This window comes from Arachis hypogaea, chromosome 3 (assembly GCF_003086295.3).
Source record: "Arachis hypogaea cultivar Tifrunner chromosome 3, arahy.Tifrunner.gnm2.J5K5, whole genome shotgun sequence".
Classification (NCBI taxonomy): Eukaryota; Viridiplantae; Streptophyta; class Magnoliopsida; order Fabales; family Fabaceae; genus Arachis; species Arachis hypogaea.
Window position 1 is genome coordinate 41,174,569 of NC_092038.1, and position 20,234 is coordinate 41,194,802.

The window sequence follows — 20,234 nt, forward strand, 5'->3', positions numbered from 1 at the left end:
AATTTCAAGAACTCCCTTCCTCTGAGGCGTCCCACTATTCACGGAAGTCTTTTTAGAAGTGTACATGAATTGGTTATTTGCAACCATGTCAATAAGTTCTTGAGCTTCTGCAGGTGTTTTCTTTAGGTGAATGGATCCACCTGTAGAATGGTCCAATGACATCTTGGAAAACTCAGATAGACCATAATAGAATATATCTAATATGGTCCATTCTGAAAACATGTCAGAAGGACACTTTTTGGTCATCTGCTTGTATCTTTCCCAAGCTTCATAGAGGGATTCACCATCTTTTTGCTTGAAGGTCTGAACATCCACTCTAAGCTTGCTCAGCTTTTGAGGAGGAAAGAATTTATCCAAGAAGGCCGTGACCAGCTTATCCCAGGAGTCCAGGCTATCTTTAGGTTGTGAGTCCAACCATGTTCTAGCTCTGTCTCTTACAGCAAAAGGGAAAAACATGAGCCTGTAGACTTCAGGATCTATTCCATTCATCTTAACAGTCTCACAAATCTGCAAGAACTCAGTTAAAAACTGATAAGGATCTTCAGATGGAAGTCCATGAAACTTGCAGTTCTGTTGCATTAAAGCAACTAATTGAGGTTTCAGCTCAAAATTGTTTGCTCCAATGGCAGGAATGGAGATGCTTCTTCCATCAAATTTGGACGTTGGTTTTGTGAAGTCACCAAGCATTCTCCTTGCATTATTGTTGTTGGGTTCGGCTGCCATCTCCTTCTCTTGTTCGAAAATTTCAGAAAGGTTGCCTCTGGATTGTTGTAGTTTAGCTTCTCATAGTTTCCTCTTCAGAGTCCTTTCAGGTTCTGGATCAGCTTCAACAAGAGTATCTTTTTCCTTGTTCCTGCTCATATAGGGAAGAAAAGAACAAGAAAAGAAAGAGGAATCCTCTATGTCAAAGTATAGAGATTCCTTTATGTTAGTAGAAGAAGAAATGGCAGAAGAGTGAAGAAGAATGGTTAAGGATAGAGGTAGTGATTTGAGATGAAGAGAGGTGAAGATAAGTGTTAGTAAATAAATAAATAAATAGAAGAAGGAGAGATAGAGAATTTCGAAAATAATTTTGAAAAAGTGGTTAGTGATTTTCGAAAATTAAAGATAAGATATAATTAAAATTAGAATTTAAAACAATTAAAAAGAATTTTTGAAAAAGAGAGAGGTATTTTCGAAAATTAGAGAGGGATAGGTAGTTAGTTGGTTTTGAAAAAGATAAGAAACAAACAAAAGGCAAATAGTTAGTTTAAAAAGATATTAAAATCAAATTTGAAAAGATCAGAAGATTTAGATAAGATATTTTGAAAAAGATTTAATTTTTAAAATTAAAATTGATTAAAAGATAAGATTCTAGAATTTAAAGATTGAACCTTTCTTAACAAGAAAGTAACAAACTTCAAATTTTTGAATCAAAACATTAATTATTGATTATATTTTCGAAAATATGATGTAAAAGATAAGAAAAAGATTTTGAAAAATTTTGAAAAATATTTTTTTTTGAAAATTTTCGAAAAACAAAGATAAAGTTGAAAAGATATGATTTTTGAAAAAGATTTTGAAAAGATAAGATTTTTAAAATTGAAAATTTGACTTGACTTGTAAGAAACAACTAATTTTAAAATTTTTTGACTAAGTCAACTCAAATTTTCGAAAATTTGGAGAAAAATAAGGAAAAGATATTTTTTATTTTTGAATTTTTAATGATGAGAGAGAAAAATTACAATTATGACCCAAAACATGAAAATTTTGGATCAAAACACATGATGCATGCAAGAACACTATGAATGTCAAGATGAACACCAGGAACACTTTGAAGATCATGATGAACATCAAGAACATATTTTTGAAAAATTTTTGATGCAAAGAAAACATGCAAGACACCAAACTTAGAAATTTTCAATGCTTGGAAAATATGAATGCAAAGATGCACATGAAAAACAACAAAAGACACAAAACAAGAAATCATCAAGATCAAACAAGAAGACTTACCAAGAACAACTTGAAGATCATGAAGAACACCATGAATGCATGAATTTTTCGAAAAAAATGCAAGAACAATATGAATATGCAATTGACACCAAACTTAAAAATTGACTCAAAACTCAAACAAGAAACACAAAATATTTTTGGTTTTTATGATTTTATGATTTTTTTGGTATTTTCTTTATTTATTTTCGAAAAAAAGGAAATAAAATTTTTTGAAAATTTTTTGAAAACAAAACAAAAAGAAAATTACCTAATCTGAGCAACAAGATGAACCGTTAGTTGTCCATACTCGAACAATCCCCGGCAACGGCGCCAAAAACTTGGTGGACGAAATTGTGATTCGTACTCTTTGTATTTGTATGAAATTTAATTCGAGATAATAGCTCTTTACTATGTGTGGTCACAACTCCGTTCAACTAACCAGCAAGTGTACTGGGTCGTCCAAGTAATAAACCTTACGTGAGTAAGGGTCGATCCCACAGAGATTGTTGGTATGAAGCAAGCTATGGTCATCTTGTAAATCTCAGTCAGGTGGATAGTAATTGATTATGGATTTTCGAAAATTAATAAATAATAAACATAAAATAAAGATAAAGTTACTCATGTAATCCAATGATGGGGATTTCAGATAGGCGTATGGAGATGCTGTGCTCCTCCTGAATCTCCGCTTTCCTACTGCTTTTATCCAATTTTATCACTCCCTTCTATGGCAAGCTGTATGTAGGGCATCACCGTTGTCAATGGCTACATCCTATCCTCTCAGTGAAAAAGGTCCAAATGCTCTGTCACAGCATGGCTAATCATCTGTCGGTTCTCAATCAGGTTGGAGTAGAATCCCTTGATTCTTTTGCGTCTGTCACTAACGCCCAGCCTTCAGGAGTTTGAAGCTCGTCACAGTCATTCAATTCCGGAATCCTACTCGGAATACCACATACAAGGTTAGACCTTCCGGATTCCCATGAATGCCGCCATCAATTCTAGCTTATACCACGAAGATTCTGATTAAGGAATCCAAGAGATATGCGCCCGGTCTAGGGTAGAACGGAAGTGGTTATCAATCACGCGCGTTCATAGGTGAGAATGATGATGAGTGTCATGGATCATCACATTCATCAAATTGAAGTGCAACGAATATCTTAGAATAGGAATAATTCCAATTGGATAGAAAATAATAGTAATTGCATTGAAACTTGAGGTATAGCAGAGCTCCACACCCTTAATCTATGGTGTGTAGAAACTCCACCGTTGAAAATACATAAGTGAAAGGTTCAGGCATGGCCGAATGGCCAACCCCCCCCAAAACGTGATCAATAGTCTCCTCAGATGAAGAATAAAATAAAACTGAGACCAAAGATGTCTAATACAATAGTAAATTATCCTATTTATACTAGACTAGCTACTAGGGTTTACATGAGTAAGTAATTGATGCATAAATCCACTTCTGGGGTCCACTTGGTGTGTGTTTGGGCTGAGCTTGATCTATCCACGAGCTGAGGCTTCTTTTGGAGTTGAACGCCAAGTTGTTACGTGTTTTGGGCGTTCAACTCCGGGTCGTGACGTGTTTCTGGCGTTTTACTCCAGACAGCAACATGGAACTGGCGTTGAGCGCCAGTTTACGTCGTCAATTCCTGAATAAAGTATGGACTATTATATATTGATGGAAAGCTCTGGATGTCTACTTTCCAACGCCGTTGAGAGCGCGCCATTTGGAGTTCTGTAGCTCCAGAAATTCCTTTTCGAGTGCAGGGAGGTCAGATTCCAACAGCATCAGCAGTCCTTTGTCAGCCTCCTATCAGAGTTTTGCTCAAGTCCCTCAATTTCAGCCAGAAATTACCTAAAATCACAGAAAAACACACAAACTCATAGTAAAGTCCAGAAATGTGAATTTAACATAAAAACTAATGAAAACATCCCTAAAAGTAGCTTGAACTTATTAAAAACTACCTAAAAACAATGCCAAAAAGCGTATAAATTATCCGCTCATCAAGAACCAGTAAGTAAAAGGTGAGAGAATTGGGGAAAATCACCCGGGAGTGGCGAAAACTCCTCTTTTAAAGAGCTTATTAAGAAATAAGAAGTGACATTGTTGATGATTACAATGATGAAGATCAAATAATCATTCAATAACAAAACAATTACAACATAGCAACAAACATTACAAGAACATTTGAACAAAAATTTTAGAAATTAAAAGGAAGAGGAAAAACCGAGCATTCAGTAACCAGAGCAAAATTAAAAGGAAGAAGCAGATGCGAAGAATTGAAAGCAGGGACACTAACTTTCGACAGAGACATGACGGCAACCGGCGAGATGACGGCGAGAGTAGAGACGACGGCAAGCGGTGACCCGACAGCGAGCTGCTCCAAGCCAAGAACAGAGAAGCAAGCAAGGATGGGGACGACGTGCCGAGCTACCTGGGTTCCGGACAGGGGAAAGAGGAAGAAGCGGAAGCGCTGAGCACCTGGGGACGGCGGCAGCAAAGAACCTAGGGCTAGGATTTTTCCGTTTTGGTTTGGGACTTTCACTGCTTTGCTTCAGAGGGGGGCACGAATGATTAGGGGAATTGGAGAAGATGAAAAACGATTGATTTTTTGTTTTTTTATATGTTTTTGTTTTGTTGTTTAAATTATTTGAAATTATAAAATTAGGATTAATTGAATTCTAAAATTTGTTTAATTTAAAAAGGTATTTTTTTTCTAATCAAATAAAATAAGGATGTTTAAGACTCTTTATAAAATTAAATAAAAAATATATTTTTATTTTTATTTAATTAAAAGGGTGTATTAGTAAAAGTAGTGATATAATATATATTTAAAAAAATTAAATGCTGATGTGAAAAATAAATTCTACATAACTTGTTATTATTTGTCCATATTTTAAATGTATCGGTACGTATAAATTTATTATCGTACCGAAACAAACACCTTTTTAGTATATTCCATTTTATTGACAAAATTATATATAATGTGCATGTTGTCATATTTATATTAAGTTAGATATATTTCAATGAAGATTGTATATATTATCAACAAATAAGAAGATAAATTTATTATTTTTAACTAAGATAAGAAAAATTTCATAGACACAAAGAATTTTAGAAATTTTGGATTATAAACTCAAGTTTCTCTTTCTAAGTTTTTATATTTTTCAATCTAGTTCAATTTTAAATTAAAATCTTAAAATATGTTTTTATATGTAATATTTTTATTCCTATAGGAGATATTTTATTTTATGTTATATTATGTAAATTACATATAACATATACCATCGAACAACCAAATCAGTTTAACAAAGTAGAAGCGAATAAAATATTGAAACAATGTTGAAGTACTAAGTACAGAATATTGAATAATAAAAGTAAAGATAAATTATATTCATATTGAGTACATTTAATCACTGCAATAAATAAATAAAATGCTAAAGAATTATAAAAAAATCCAACTAGAAAACGACGGTAACAACATGTTTTAAATTAACTAATGAGCAATGAGGTAGAAAGACAAACGACTGCCACGATTGTCATCACCAAATCCGGATTTCCATGTAACAAATAACATTGTAGCGATAATATATATGAGTTTGAAATTAGACCTACCTAAAAAAATGTCATATTCGTGAAAGGCGTTCAAAAGTTATTTGATAATGTTACCACAATCATGTGCATAGTAACTGAAAAACTATATAATAAATATTAGGAGAGAGAGGGGTTCGATACTTCCAGAAGAGGGGGGGGGGGGGGTTGGGAATTATCGTTGTGAAGTGGGCTTGAAATATGGGATGGATCAATGGGTAAAGGAATGGGTCTAATAAGAATGGATCAATGGGTAAAGAAATGGGTCCAATAGGAATGGAGGGTGTTTTTGAATTATTGATATTATTTGGGCTTGGATTATTTTAATGTGAGATAGGAATGGGATCATTTTGTGTGGGCTGTTGATTGATTTTGGCTATGAGAAAAATAAGCTTATAAAAGATCACATTTTTAAAAATCAGAATTTTCTTATGTTCAAAAAGATAAATAATATATTCTTTAAAATTATTTTGATAACCAAGAAAAATATCCTTTTGTGCTCTTGAATCAAATTTAGAACGATGACTCAAAATAGTTGAAACAAAGCATAAGCAGCCGAAAACTTTGAGTTTATTGTAATCCGGTTGTTTTTTAAATAGAGTTTTAAAAGGGGTTTTAAAATTAAGAATGGTAGATGGAACTCTATTTATCAAATAAACTACATAGTTAATAGCATAAGACCAAAAAGTAATAGGCAAATTTGATTGAAACATGAGAGCACGAGCAACATTTAAAATATGTTGATACTTACGTTCGACTCTCCCATTTTGTTGGGGAGTTTCAACGCAGCTTCGTTGATGAATAATGCCTTTCGATGAATACAAGGATGTCAAAAGAAATTCTGGACCATTATTTGATCGAATAAATTTAATCTTAGAATTAAACTGTGTTTTAACCAAAGCAATAAAATTTTTGATATGTTGAGATACCTCACTTTTTGATTTTAACAAGATGATCCAAGTAAAGCGGCTAAAATCGTCAACTATGGTTAAAAATTATTTGTGATTATGAATTGAATTTTGACGAAAAGGTCTCCATATATCCATATGTAATAATTCAAATTTCAAGGTTATATGCCTTGTGATGTATGCCATTTTTCTAAACAACAAAATTCAAATTTTGACGAAAAGGTCTCCATATATCCATATGCTCGCTTTATTATTACAGAAAGCTGATTAAGGCTATATGTTGGGCTTGGGTCAGTCCAAGAACTAGTTCAGTTGGTGCCCTAATAGCCTGTTTTTCTTGAACCAGGCTGTACAAAGAGGATGATGGTGTGGCACCATTGGAGAACAGAGTAGGGTTAGCAACGGAGGAAGCGGCGCTGTTGATGGAAGGAGCAGCGTGATCACCAGCACGCAGTTGTCCAGGGTATCGTGGGTGTCCAGGTGGATACCCGTGCTTTCCATAGCACATGTCCACTATGTGCCCTGTTCTGCCGTAGTGAGTACACTGCTTGGAGGAATTCCCGCCGCGTCCTTTGCTAGAGAAACCAGAGCCGTGTCTATGACCGTGTCCTGGTCGTTGACCTTCAATGGCGGCAGCAATAGTTCGTTGTTCATCCTAAATGCCAGAAGCTGCTTGTAATTGTCTTTCCTGCTGAATTACCATGGCAAAAACTCAATTGACTGGAGGCAGAGGATCAAGGAGAAGCAATTGGGATCTTACCACTGAAAAATGTTCATCAAGTCCTTTCAAGAATCGGATGATGAAGTTTTGGTTACGGTAAGTCTTTGCAGGACATGTACAGAGAGGGAGAGGGCATGAATTTTCTATCTCTTCCCATAGAGTCTTTAGGGCAGTGAAAAAGTCAGTGACAGAGAGTGAACCTTGTTTGAGTGCATAAATTTCCTCCTGCAATTCAGCAATGCGCAATAGATACGACTGTGAGAAGCGATCTCGAAGATCTTCCTAAACAAAAGAAGCAGTAGACAGATAAATGACACTTTGGGTAATGGAAGGTGAAAGGGAATGAAATATCCAGAAAAGGACTAAATTATTGCACATTTTTCAGGCAGGATAAACTGGTCATCAAGTGTAGGAGAAGGGATTGAGCCTGTCAAGAAGTCATATTTGTTTTTGGAAATTATGGCCACAGAAAAGGAACAATACCAAGAATGGTAGTTGTTTCCTGTGAGTATAGGGGAAACAAGAATTGATGTTGGGTTCTCACTTGGGTGTATATAGAAGGAGAAGGAGAAGGAGAATAAGGTGTTCCGTTTGGATTTGTGGTCTTTACCATGGATGGATGGATGGATATAGTAGAGCTTTAAAGCTCTGATACCATACTGAATTCTGGACAGTAAGGAGAAGAGAAGTGTAAAATTTGTATAATATTTTTCTCTTGATTTATTCTGCTGTATGCTGCTGTAATATATACAGCTTTTACAAGCTCATCATAAATACAATCATATCTAGAAAATCTTCCTAATTTGAAGAATATTCTAATAAGATGCTAATAAAATAAAGAATAAAGTTGACTCACACATTTCAAAATAATAAAGGAAGGTAAAATATACATGTGATATAATAAAAGAAAAATATAGAGTGAATAAAGTTGACTCACACATTCCAAAATAATAAAGGAAGGTAAAATATACATGTGATATAATAAAAGAAAAATATAGAGTTGTTGATCATCTTATTTGGGCTTGTTTGTTATGGAGTACTGGCCAAATGGTCTAATATGTCCCCACAAGTTGGCGGATGATATACGCCAAGAATCCCCAACTTGAATACATTGGTACGAAAGGAATGTGTTGGGAGAGGCTTGGTAAATATATTTGCCAATTGGCGCGAAGATGGGACGGGAAGTAACTTCATTATGCCAGCTTGAGCCTTTTGACGAACCAGATGACAATCCACCTCCAAGTGCTTAGTTCTCTCATGGAACACAGGATTGGTAGCAGCAATGTGTAAGGCGCTTTGATTATCACAAAACAGAACAGGTGGACGATCACAAGACACACAAAGAAACTGTAACAAGTTCAAGATCTATAAAAGCTCGCATGTAGTGTTAGCAAAGGCTTGGTACTCAACTTCCGTTGAAGATCTAACAGCAGTAGTTTACTTCTTAGTCCTCTAAGAGATTAAATAATCTCCCAAAAAAGCAATAACCAGTTAATGAATGACGGGTATCCGGGCAACCTGCCCAATCGGAATCGCTGAAGCCATATATCTGAAGACTAGAAGATCTGGGAAAGAAAAGACTTCTGCCCGGATTATTTTCAGATATCGAAGTACTCGAAGAGCTGCTGCTTAGTGAACCTGAGTAAGGGTGGCCATGAATTGGCTAAACTGTTGGGTGGTGTAGGTGATATCCGGACGAGTTGTAGTTAGGTAAAGCAATCGACCTACAAGACGCCGATAAATAAATGGATCAGACAAAGGAGGACTATCATTTTGATGAAGTCTAGTGGTACTATCCATAGGAATAGGTGTGGGTTTTGCACCCAAAAGCCCAGAATCGTTCAAAAGGTCCAAGTAGTATTTGTTCTGTAAGAGAGAGATTCTCCGAGAGGAATGAGCTACTGCAATACCTAAAAAATACTTCAAAGTAACAAGGTCTTTAATTTTAAATTTAGAGTTCAAAAGTTCCTTTATTGCTGTTATCTCAGAAGAAGAACTTCCCGTAATCACAATATCATTAACGTAGACCAGTATTATGCAAATGTTAGTGCCCATAATTTTGAAAAACAAACTATAATCATAAATTGTCTGCTGATATCCATAAGAAACAAGAAGAAGGGAGAGTTTTTCGTACCACATTCTGCTAGATTGTCTCAATCCATATAATGATTTGAGCAATCTGCAACATTGATTTGGCTGAGAAGATTTGAGGCCAGGAGGTAAAGCCATATAGATAGTTTCCGTTAAATCGCCATGAAGGAAAGCGTTGTTAACATCAAGCTGCTGGATTGCCCAACCCTTAATCGAAGCCAAAGCAAGAACGATTCTGATAGTTGCACATTTCACTACCAGTGAAAATGTTTCAAGAAAATCTACTTTTGTCTGTGTGAAACGCTTGGCTACCAAACGAGCCTTGTAGCGGTCAATACTACCATCAGGCTGGCGTTTGATCTTGTAAATCCACTTACATCTAATGGGTTTTACAGTGGGAGGACACTCAACCAGAACCCAGATTTTGTTCAGCTCAAGTGCAGTAATTTCCTCTGTCATGGCATGCTGCCAGTGAGGAACCTTAACAGCATCCTGAAAGGTCTTTGGTTCACAGTCAAAGTATAAGGATGAGAGAAACTTGGTATGTGAGATAGAAAAAAAAGCAAAAGAGAAAACTAAAGATAGAGGATACCTTGAGCGTGAGGATGAATAAATTTAGGGATTAAAAGAAGCATTACAGACATAATCAGAGAGACGAGCGGGAGGCCGGATATGACGTTGGCTATGTCGGGTAGAGGGAAGGATAGTGATTGGTCCAGGTTCAATTGGCTCAATGGAGTCAGGGGCTGTATGTGATTGAGGAGAGGATGGGGGAGAAGTCACATTGGAAGAAAAGTTGGGGGAACAAGGTAAACGGGATTGGAAGGAAGAAGACGAAGGAGAATTAGGGGAGAGAGGGGGTTCGATGCTTCCAGAAGGGGGGTTGGGAATTATTGTTGTGAAGTGGGCTAGCAGGATTTTGAGAAGGGTTTGAATCATTATCACTTATTGTTTGTGTGACAGAAAAAGAAGAAGGAGAAGGAGAAGAAGGTGTTCCGTTTGGATTTATGGTCTTTACCATGGATGGATGGATATAGCAGAGCTTTAAAGCTCTGATACCATACTGAATTCTGGGCAGTAAGGATAAGAGAAGTGTAAAATTTGTATAATGTTTTTCTCTTGATTTATTCTGCTGTATGCTGCTGTAATATATACAGCTTTTACAAGCTCATCATAAATGCAATCATATCTAGCAAATCTTCCTAATTTGTAGAATATTTTATTAAGATGCTAACAAAATAAAGAATAAAAGTTGACTCACACATTCCAGAATAATAAAGGAAGGTAAAATAAACATGTGATATAATAATAAAAGAAAAATATAGAGTTATTGATCATCTTATTTGAGCTTGTTTGTCTGTAGAGTATTCTTGAGAGTACTGACCAAATGGACTAATAATAAATATTTAAAAAATTGAATACATTTTCTTATATTACATTTTTTTGACTCTCTGAAGAATATATAATATTTACAATCTCCTTTTTATAAGAATTTGTTTCTTAAGGATTATACTCTCTCCATCCTAAAATAATTATTTATTCTTAAATACTATTTTGTCTAAAAATAATCGTCTATTAAAAAAATTAAACCACATAATTAAGAAAATTTTGTTTCTAAAAACATAGCTCATCATATAATGTCTTTGTGGGATCTAAATAACTTAGATCATGACTAGCTTTATATTTTTTGCAATTTTTTACTCTTTTAAGCCTAATAAATAGAGATAGATATCAAAGCCCAAAACAAACCAGGATTACTTTAGTCTCAAGCCACTCAGTAAATGGATTTAGGTTGGATCTCTTTCAAAAGTATATATTCTTTTACAACGTCAGATTGTTGTTTAAACACTTATCCAAAAAAAAAGTGATTGTTGTTTAAACAGAAATTCTATAAGTACCACAGAGTAAGCTATAAGTACACAGACTTGGTTGTCACCATATTGATATTAAATGCCTCTTTATAGCCAAGTTGCTTTTTGATGCATGATGCCTATAATAAATTTCAAATTTCAAATAGTTTTATTTGTAGTGAAGAAGTTGAACAATCATTAGTATGTATCCTGTGTTGTTGGAGTCCTCCCCTGGGCAGTGGAAGGACCAATCCCTCCCTCAGAACCCAACAGTGGCATATGTTGCTAAAGAACTAATATGATATGAGTTGCTTTGAAATCTCCACCGATCCATGGCGACACATTGGTGGTGGCACACCAGACAACAAGTTAGCTCATGTTAATTGGTTGGTGACGTCATCAGCAAGCAATTCCTTGAGCCAAGTCACTTCCCAATTTTATTATCATTGTACTTGTTGTAACACATGTTCATTTATATGCAGGATGGAAAATACAACTTTTTTTAAATATGAAAAGGAATTTCTAATTTTGTGTATGGTTAATAATAGGGAGAAAATCTGGGTTTGTCACGCAGCCATTCAACGTTTTTGTGTTGTTAATTGTTATATAGCACAGAAGAGAAACACTTGCCAAAAGATGAAAAAATAAATATTTTCACAGCCAAGATTCGAACCTGAAAATTTAATTTTACAATTTATTAGAATTTATCCAAAGTACTACTACGAATGTGGTGCTAATCAGCTGCAAAAACAATTATTAAAAGTTCATAATTTTAGAGTCAGATCCATTTATTATTTTGTTACACTACACCCTTCTAAAAATTAAGATGGAACAAACCACAAAAATGCCATTAGATTATTAAGTGGCTAACAAAATAATCTTCTACATTTGTTAACAAAAGAAATGATCTCATAATATTTTAAAATAAGACAAAAATACTCAACATTAAACTATATTTTCAAATGTGCTTTAGATATAAAAATATAATTAAAAAAATAAACATTTTTTATCTTTAAAATTTAATAATTTTATGTCAAATAGATTTTTTTGTAATTTTTTGTCAACGGTCAATAAACTATATAGATTTTTTTGTGATGTTTTTGTTAACAGCCAATAATTTTTTTAGAAAATTAAAAAAAAAATTATATATAAGATTTTGGTCTGAATTTTTGTAAGTATTTAAATAGAGTACATAAACAGTTTGTTAAATTCAAAAGTAATTTATCACTTATAATTTTTTTTTATTTTTGTTGTATCTCAAAATATTTTGAGAATATTTTTATTATATTTTAAATAAAGAAATATTAGAAAACTATCAGAATTTATTATTTTTAGTTATCACTTAGCTATTAATTCTATTCTTTTAGTCTAGTTTTTTTAACCTAGTAATCCAACAAGATATTTTATTTCATATTTTTAAACATTAATTATTAACTTATAGACAAAAATAATTAATTCTAACATTCTTCTAGTATTTTTTTTTTTAAATATTTCAAAGGCAATTTTGTTGTTAAATTTGGAGGATAATTCTCTCGGTGACTTAATAAGGATTTTTTGTGATTTATTAAGTTAAATTGAGAGAATTAGATTATGAGTGAGTTTTGTTTGATTTTTAAAAGGTATCTTTTAATTTTTTACTACAAAACACAATTTTATACTTTTATAAGAAAATTTAATAAAATCTTCTTAAATTTTATATTTTAGAAAACAAGATATTGCTTATTTAAAAAAAATATCCTTTTAAAACTTTAATAAACACTTTATAATTATAAAAATATACTTTTTAAATAAAAAAAACACTTCTTTCTTAAACAAAATCAATTCAAATGGACACTATTTCGTATATCATCGTCATTCGTCAAAATTTCAAAAGGTGTAGATCATATTGGTTTTGACTCAAATAAATATGGAAACATAACAAAATAGCACAATATCTGCAGTAGCACTTTGGAAAATTCTAAAGTTGAATTTCCAGGTTCGAAATCCTGGCTGCGGAATTCGTTTTCTTTCTTTTTTATTTTTCGACAAATATTCCACTTCTGCGCTATATGACAACACCAAAACATTAAATGGGAGAATGATAAATCCAAATTTATTAAGCATACACAAAATCAGAAATTTCATTCTCATCTCATCTTTAAAAAAGGTTGTATGAGTTACTTTCCATTCTGCATATAACTGAACATGTGTTACAGATTACATCAAGTACAATAATGAATAAAACTAGCAAGCTTCACATCTAATTTGGGGAGTCTCCCTCTCTGCACTCCTCTCTCTATGCATATGCCTCGGTTTTACCACTGTTCTGCGTCGTTCCGGTCCTTCGCCTACTCTGCGTCCAACTTCCTGGAATTTGCCATCTGTGTTGGCTAACCAACGAGCTAAGGTTTGTAGTTTTTAATTATATAATAATCCAAAATGTTTAAATTTTCTGCCCAATAATAATAATATATATTTTTGTGTATTTATTATGAATATATATTTTTTATGAATATATGTTAATAAAATTTTCTGCCCAATAATAATAATATTTTTTAGGAGCAGTGGAGATAGCCTCGTTAGAGGCAACAGGGAGAGATCGGCTAATTTTTTTTATATGAAAAAAGATTGTGTGTAATTCATCATTATGAATAATTGGTGTATTTTTAATTATATGAATTATTTTTTTTTACATTTTAAGTAATAAATTGGACCTTTAAATTTGGAGAAATAGAGAAATCTGAGAGTCAGATTTTATAGTGCTATAAATCAGAGGGTCGGATTTATATATTCAAAAAGGTTTAAAATAAAAAAACTCAAATCTAACCCTTAGATTTATATTTTTTTAAAAAATTAAAAATCACAAATTTGACCCTCAATTTTGTGATATCAACAAAAAAAGATATTAAAACACCACAAATCTCACCCTCAGATTTGTGGTATCCATAAAAATAAAAAACACACAAATTTTTTACCTTATTAAAAAATACCATTATAACCCCTATATTAAAAATACAAAGCGGGATAGTTCACTCGCCTTGAGCAGAGTTTCCACACGCAAAATGCTGATGTGATAATAATAATAATAATAAAAAATGAGATTAATCAAGATGATAAATAGATTATCGTTAAAGGATTTCAATGATTTAAAGAAAAGGGTTGAATTCATGTCCTCTTTTTATGCTTTTAAACTTGAATAGTAAAATAGATTATGTAACTTTAGTTCAGTTGTGTCTACGATATGGATTATGCAAGAGACAATTTATTTTTGTCTTATAACGAGTGAAATGAAAACAGAATAGAAAAGATCAGAGAAGAGAACACAAACATGTTCACCTTCTGTAATGTGGCCTACATTCAGTCTCCACCACAACTATGGTAAAATTTTCACTATCTTTTTAAATATTACAAACACCAATTTTCTAGGATTCTTCCTATCATATCCATGACGAACCAAACTTCTAAGTTCTAACCAAGTTTGATTTGGCTAGGTTCACTTCCTAGACTCTTAACACTAAGTGATCACCCAACTTAGCAAGAAAAACCTCTCGGGCTCATTGGTACAAAACAAAAATTAAAAAAAGATATTGACATCACATGACTTTTCTCTCCAAGCTATCTCTCTTTGTCTTTTCTCTCAAATAATTTTTTCAAATACTACACACATTGTCTTTTACCTTGAGAAAACAAAGGAAGATAACCTAAAAAAGCAAGATATACAATGTAACCTCATGAAGGAGAAGGAATATGGTAGCTTGATAGGTATGTGAAGAACCAGAATCAAGTACTCTCAAATGTTGCCTTACATCTTGGCTCTCAAATGTTGCCTTACATCTTGGCGGAATACTTTCTTTAGTGTAGGTGCATTATTTCCAAAACTTCAAGCTTTTTGTGTAAAAGTGTTAGATAAGCTTAGATTGTTGGGTTCTAGCTTCTTATCTCAATTCTTGGCTGATTACTCCCTTATGTATAGGGTAATTGTAACACCCTTACTATAAGAATGTCACGCTTCTGGATGCGTCACTCTGATAGTGGGGTATTACGACGTCTCTCGTATAATTGGTAATAGGGTATGAGCCTTTACGCGTAAGCATAGTTGTTAGAACCGAACATGTGATCTAACCGGTTAGGTTATTGCGTCACTGGGTCACTAGTTCAACCGGTGGATCACTGGTCGAACTGATTAACCCGGTATAATTAAATAATTATATAAAATTTAATTATTTTTCCTTATTATAAATACTTTTATTTTGTTTTTATAAAAATAATTATTATTTTTAAATTTTAAATTTTATTAATTAGTTTATTTTTATTTTATTATTATATTATTATAGGTGAAAACTCACATACAATTGTTTTCATCTGAAATTGATATTTAAGAGCCATTAGATGATTTTACAGGTTTTGACTAAACATCACCTAACGATTTTCATATATTACAAGTATTTATTGAAAAAATAAATTGTGATTAATAAATTTTTTTATATTTTTAATTTGTATATATTTAATAAAATTTATTATTAAATAAAATATAATTGATTTAAAATGAGTAAATTTAAAATTAAAATAATTAAATATAAGTAAAATCAAAGATTGCTATATGTATTATAATTTGTATATAAATTCATAAGAGGCATTGCAGCTTGGGTGGTCAACAATTTTCAGCTTTGATACTTGGCAGTGCTGCAACCCGAACGGATCAATCTGGTCTGGTTTTCACAGGATTTGACCAGTTTTTGTCGGTTTATTCTGGGTTTGACTAGTTTATACTAGTTCTCTATGTTAAGCGGTCCTAACTTTGGATTGGACCGGTATTGGATCCGGTTTATTAGTTTTCTGGTCGAACCGGCCAATCCGGTCCAGTTTTACTAACTACTGAAGAGTTCTTAGTAGAATTAGGGGTAGATAATTAAATTCGTATGGAAAAGAAAGCATCAGATTCTTTACTTAAGTCAGTAATATCTAAACCTTTTAAGATTACTTTGTTTACTATACTCTATTTTATTCTTCATAATACATATAATAATATTCTTATAGAATAATATCTTTGATAAATAATAATCATAATAAAATTTACTCTAATATAAATGAGTAATTTTAAACAAATATTTAAAATAATATTTATAATATTCTTAAAACTTATTTTATAAAACCTTATTTTTAAACTTTTATTAATTACTTTCTAAACCATGGATTGCTTAATATTTTAATTTTGACCTCAATATTTTATAAAATTATATTTAAACCTTTATTCTTTGTTTCATATTTATAAAAATAACCCTGAAATTTTATAAAATACCTATTTACCCCTAAACTTTATTTATTATCCAAAATACCCAAAAAAATTATATAATTATAATATTAAACTCAATCTTTTCATAAAAATACATTTATATCCCCCAAAAACAATTCTTCAAGGCTGTTTTCTTCTCTTCACAAGAAACTAAAACACTTCTTATTTTCTTTCAAAGTATACATTTAAATATTAATCTACTTTTGAGTTGAAAGCTTTGTATTGAGCTTTGGTATGAACAGAGAAAGATCATAGATGAAAGAGAGATGGAACCCTAAACTTGTAGAGAAAACTAATATCACTGATTAATAGTGTGTCATCTGTTTATGGTACACGAATCCCCACGTTTCGTACAAGTGAACCAGCAAGTGCATTGGATCGTCCAAGTAATACCTGAGTGAGTCAGGGTCGATCCCACAAAGATTGTGGTTTGAAGCAAGCTATGGTTATCTTGCAGGTCTTAGTCAGGCGGATAGAAGAGTTATTGGATTTGATTGTTTGATAAAGTGAAAAAGGTCTAAAGAAAAGGGTATAAAATACTTTGTGAATGGAATTATACTTAGGGATAAGAAACTGGTTAAGGTTTAGAGTTGCTTTGTCCTTCTGTATTAACTCTGGTATTACTGTCTTCTTCAATTGTGAATGATTTCTTCTATGGTAGGCAGTATGTGATTGAAGTTAGTTTGAGCAGCCGCCAATACTCCTCCAGATCTGAACCCTAGGGTTAGTGCGGATCCATTCTGATTGAGGGTGAAGCTTTTGCAGTTCATTCTCCTTGGTGATCCTACTTAAAACGCCACAGAAATGGTCAAATCTTTTGGATTGGAAAATGCTGTGTGGTGCACGAAAATTACACTCACACTATGTAATTCCGCACAACTAACCAGCAAGTGCACTGGGTCGTCCAAGTAATACCTTACGTGAGTAAGGGTCGAATCCCATGGAGATTGTTGGCTTGAAGCAAGCTATGGTTATCTTATTATTCTTAGTCAGGATACCAATAGGGTTCTTTAGTTTCAATTGTAAAAAGTGAAAGAGCATAAAATAAGTAATTGTTACGCAGTAATAGAGAATGTGTTGGAGTTTTGGAGATGCTTTGTCTTCTGAATCTCTGCTTTCCCCATGTATTCTTCTTCATGCACGCAAAGTTCCTCCTATGGCAAGCTGTGTGTTGGTGGATCACCGTTGTCAATGGCTACCATCCGTCCTCTCAGTGAAAATGGTCCAAATGCGCTGTCACCGCACGGCTAATCATCTATCGGTTCTCGATCATATCGGAATAGGATCCAGTGATCCTTTTGCATCTGTCACTACACCCAACACTCGCGAGTTTGAAGCTTGTCACAGTCATCCAATCCCTGAATCTTACGCGGAATACCACAGACAAGATTTAGACTTTCCGGATTCTCAAGGATGCTGCCAATGGATTCTAGCTTATACCACGAAGATTCTGATTAAGGAATCCAAGAGATATTCATTCAATCGAAGGTAGAACGGAGGTGGTTGTCAGGCACGCGTTCATAAATTGACAATGGTGATGAGTGTCACGGATCATCACCTTCATCATGGTTAAGTACGAATGAACATCTTAAAGAGAAACAAGCGTGTTTGAATAGAAAACAGAAATAATTGCATTAATTCATCGAGACGCTGTAGAGCTCCTCACCCCCAACAATGGAGTTTAGAGACTCATGCCATCAAAAAGTACAAAGTTCAGATCTAAAATGTCATGAGAGATACAAAATAAGTCTCTAAAAGTTGTTTAAATACTAAACTAGTAACCTAGGTTTACAGAAAATGAGTAAACTAAGATAGATAGTGCAAAAATCCACTTCTGGGGCCCACTTGGTATGTGCTGGGGCTGAGACTTGAGCTTCTGACGTGCCTGGGCTGTTTCTGGAGTTAAACGTGAGGTTGTAACCTGTTTTTGGCGTTTAACTCCAACTTGCAACCTGTTTCTGGCGTTAAATGCCAGAATGCAACATGAAAACGCCAGTTTCTGTCATTTATATTCGCGCAAAGTATGGACTATTATATATTGCTGGAAAGCCCTAGATGTCTACTTTCCAACCTAATTAAGAGCGTGCCAATTGGACTTCTGTAACTCCAAAAAATCGATTCTGAGTGCAGGGAGGTTAGAATCCAACAGCATCTGCAGTCCTTTTTCAGCCTGAATCAGATTTTTGCTCAGCTCCCTCAATTTCAGCCAGAAAATACCTGAAATCACAAAAAAACACACAAACTCATAGTAAAGTCTAGAAATATGAATTTTGCCTAAAAACTAATAAAAATATACTAAAAACTAACTAAAACATACTAAAATCTATATGAAATTACTCCCCAAAAGCGTATAAAATATCCGCTCATCACAACACCAAACTTAAACTGTTGCTTGTTCCCAAGCAACTAGATAAATAAAGTAGGATAAAAAGAAATCATGAAGTAATAATATCTCAGAGTTTTAAGTGAAACTCAGATTCTAATTAGATGAGCGGGACTAGTAGCTTTTTGTTTCCGAACAGTTTTGGCATCTCACTTTATCCTTTGAAATTCATAATGATTGGCATCCATAGGAACTCAGAATTCAGATAGTATTATTGATTCTCCGAGTTTAGTATGTTGATTCTTGAACACAGCTACTTTATGAGTCTTGGCCGTGGCCCTAAGCACTTTGTTTTCCAGTATTACCACCGGATACATAAATGCCACAGACACATAACTAGGTGAACCTCTTCAGATTGTGTCTTAGCTTTGCTAAAGTCCCCAATTAGAGGTGTCCAGGGTTCTTAAGCACACTCTTTTGCCTTGGATCACGACTTTAACCACTCAGTGTCAAGCTTTTCACTTGGACCTACATGCCACAAGCACATGGTTAGGGACAACTTGATTTAGCCGCTTAGGCCTGGATTTATTTCCTTGGGCCCTTCTATCCATTGATGCTTAAAGCCTTGGATCCTTTTCACCCTTGCCTTTTGGTTTAAAGGGCTATTGGCTTTTTCTACTGCTCCTTCTCTTTTTTCTCTTTTTTTTTCACTGGTTTTTCTTGCTTCAAGAATCAATTTCATGATTTTTCAGATCAACAATAATATTTCTCTTGTTCATCATTCTTTCTAGAGCCAACAATTTTAACATTCATAAAATTCAATATAAAAAATATGCACTGTTCAGACATTCATTCAGAAGACAAAAAGTATTGCCACCACATTTAAATAATTAGAATTTTTCTTATTAAAAACTCGAAAAAATATTGCCTCTTTATTCTAAAAATCTACTATTTTATTTATGTTTGATGATGATGAGAAAAATAAATTATAGCTTAATTGGAGATAAAATCAAAATAGATATACTAATTACTACTACTAATATATAACTTCTAAGGTAAATTCCTAATAAGAACAATTATCACAGAGTTAAGGCAAAGATTAGGACTCAACAACCTTTATTTTGGGAGGTGGATGTTCCTTTAATCTGTGGGGTGCTTGGCCCTTCAAGAGACAGCTTCTGACGCTTCAGTTCCCTCAGTTCACGCCCTTGCTCTTCTTGTTCCTTAAGCAATTTGCAAAGCATGCTATTTTGATTTTGCTGTTCTTCCTTTAGTTGCTCCATAGCTTCTTGCAATTTGGTGACAGGTGCTTCAAGGCGCTCCCAGTATTCAATTTGAGGGATTTCCGGGAGGAACTCCAGTGCTTTCCTCTTGATGGGGTCGTCCTGCACTTGTTGTCCTTCCATTAACTTTTTGGTGATTGGTCGCTCAACTGAGATATACTCAGTTACTCCCATCTTCACCCCAGCATCTTTACATAGCATAGAGATTAAGCTTGGATAAGCCAAT

The 20,234-nt window shown here is 33.5% G+C and overlaps 1 non-coding gene across 1 annotated transcript; it reads left to right on the plus strand.

Moving 5' to 3' along the window:
- The first annotated feature begins 220 nt into the window (after positions 1-220).
- On the plus strand, positions 221-324 carry LOC112793368 (small nucleolar RNA R71). The gene has a single exon (XR_003198063.1). It is a non-coding gene; the product is annotated as a small nucleolar RNA R71 (small nucleolar RNA).
- The last annotated feature ends 19,910 nt before the right edge of the window (positions 325-20,234 follow it).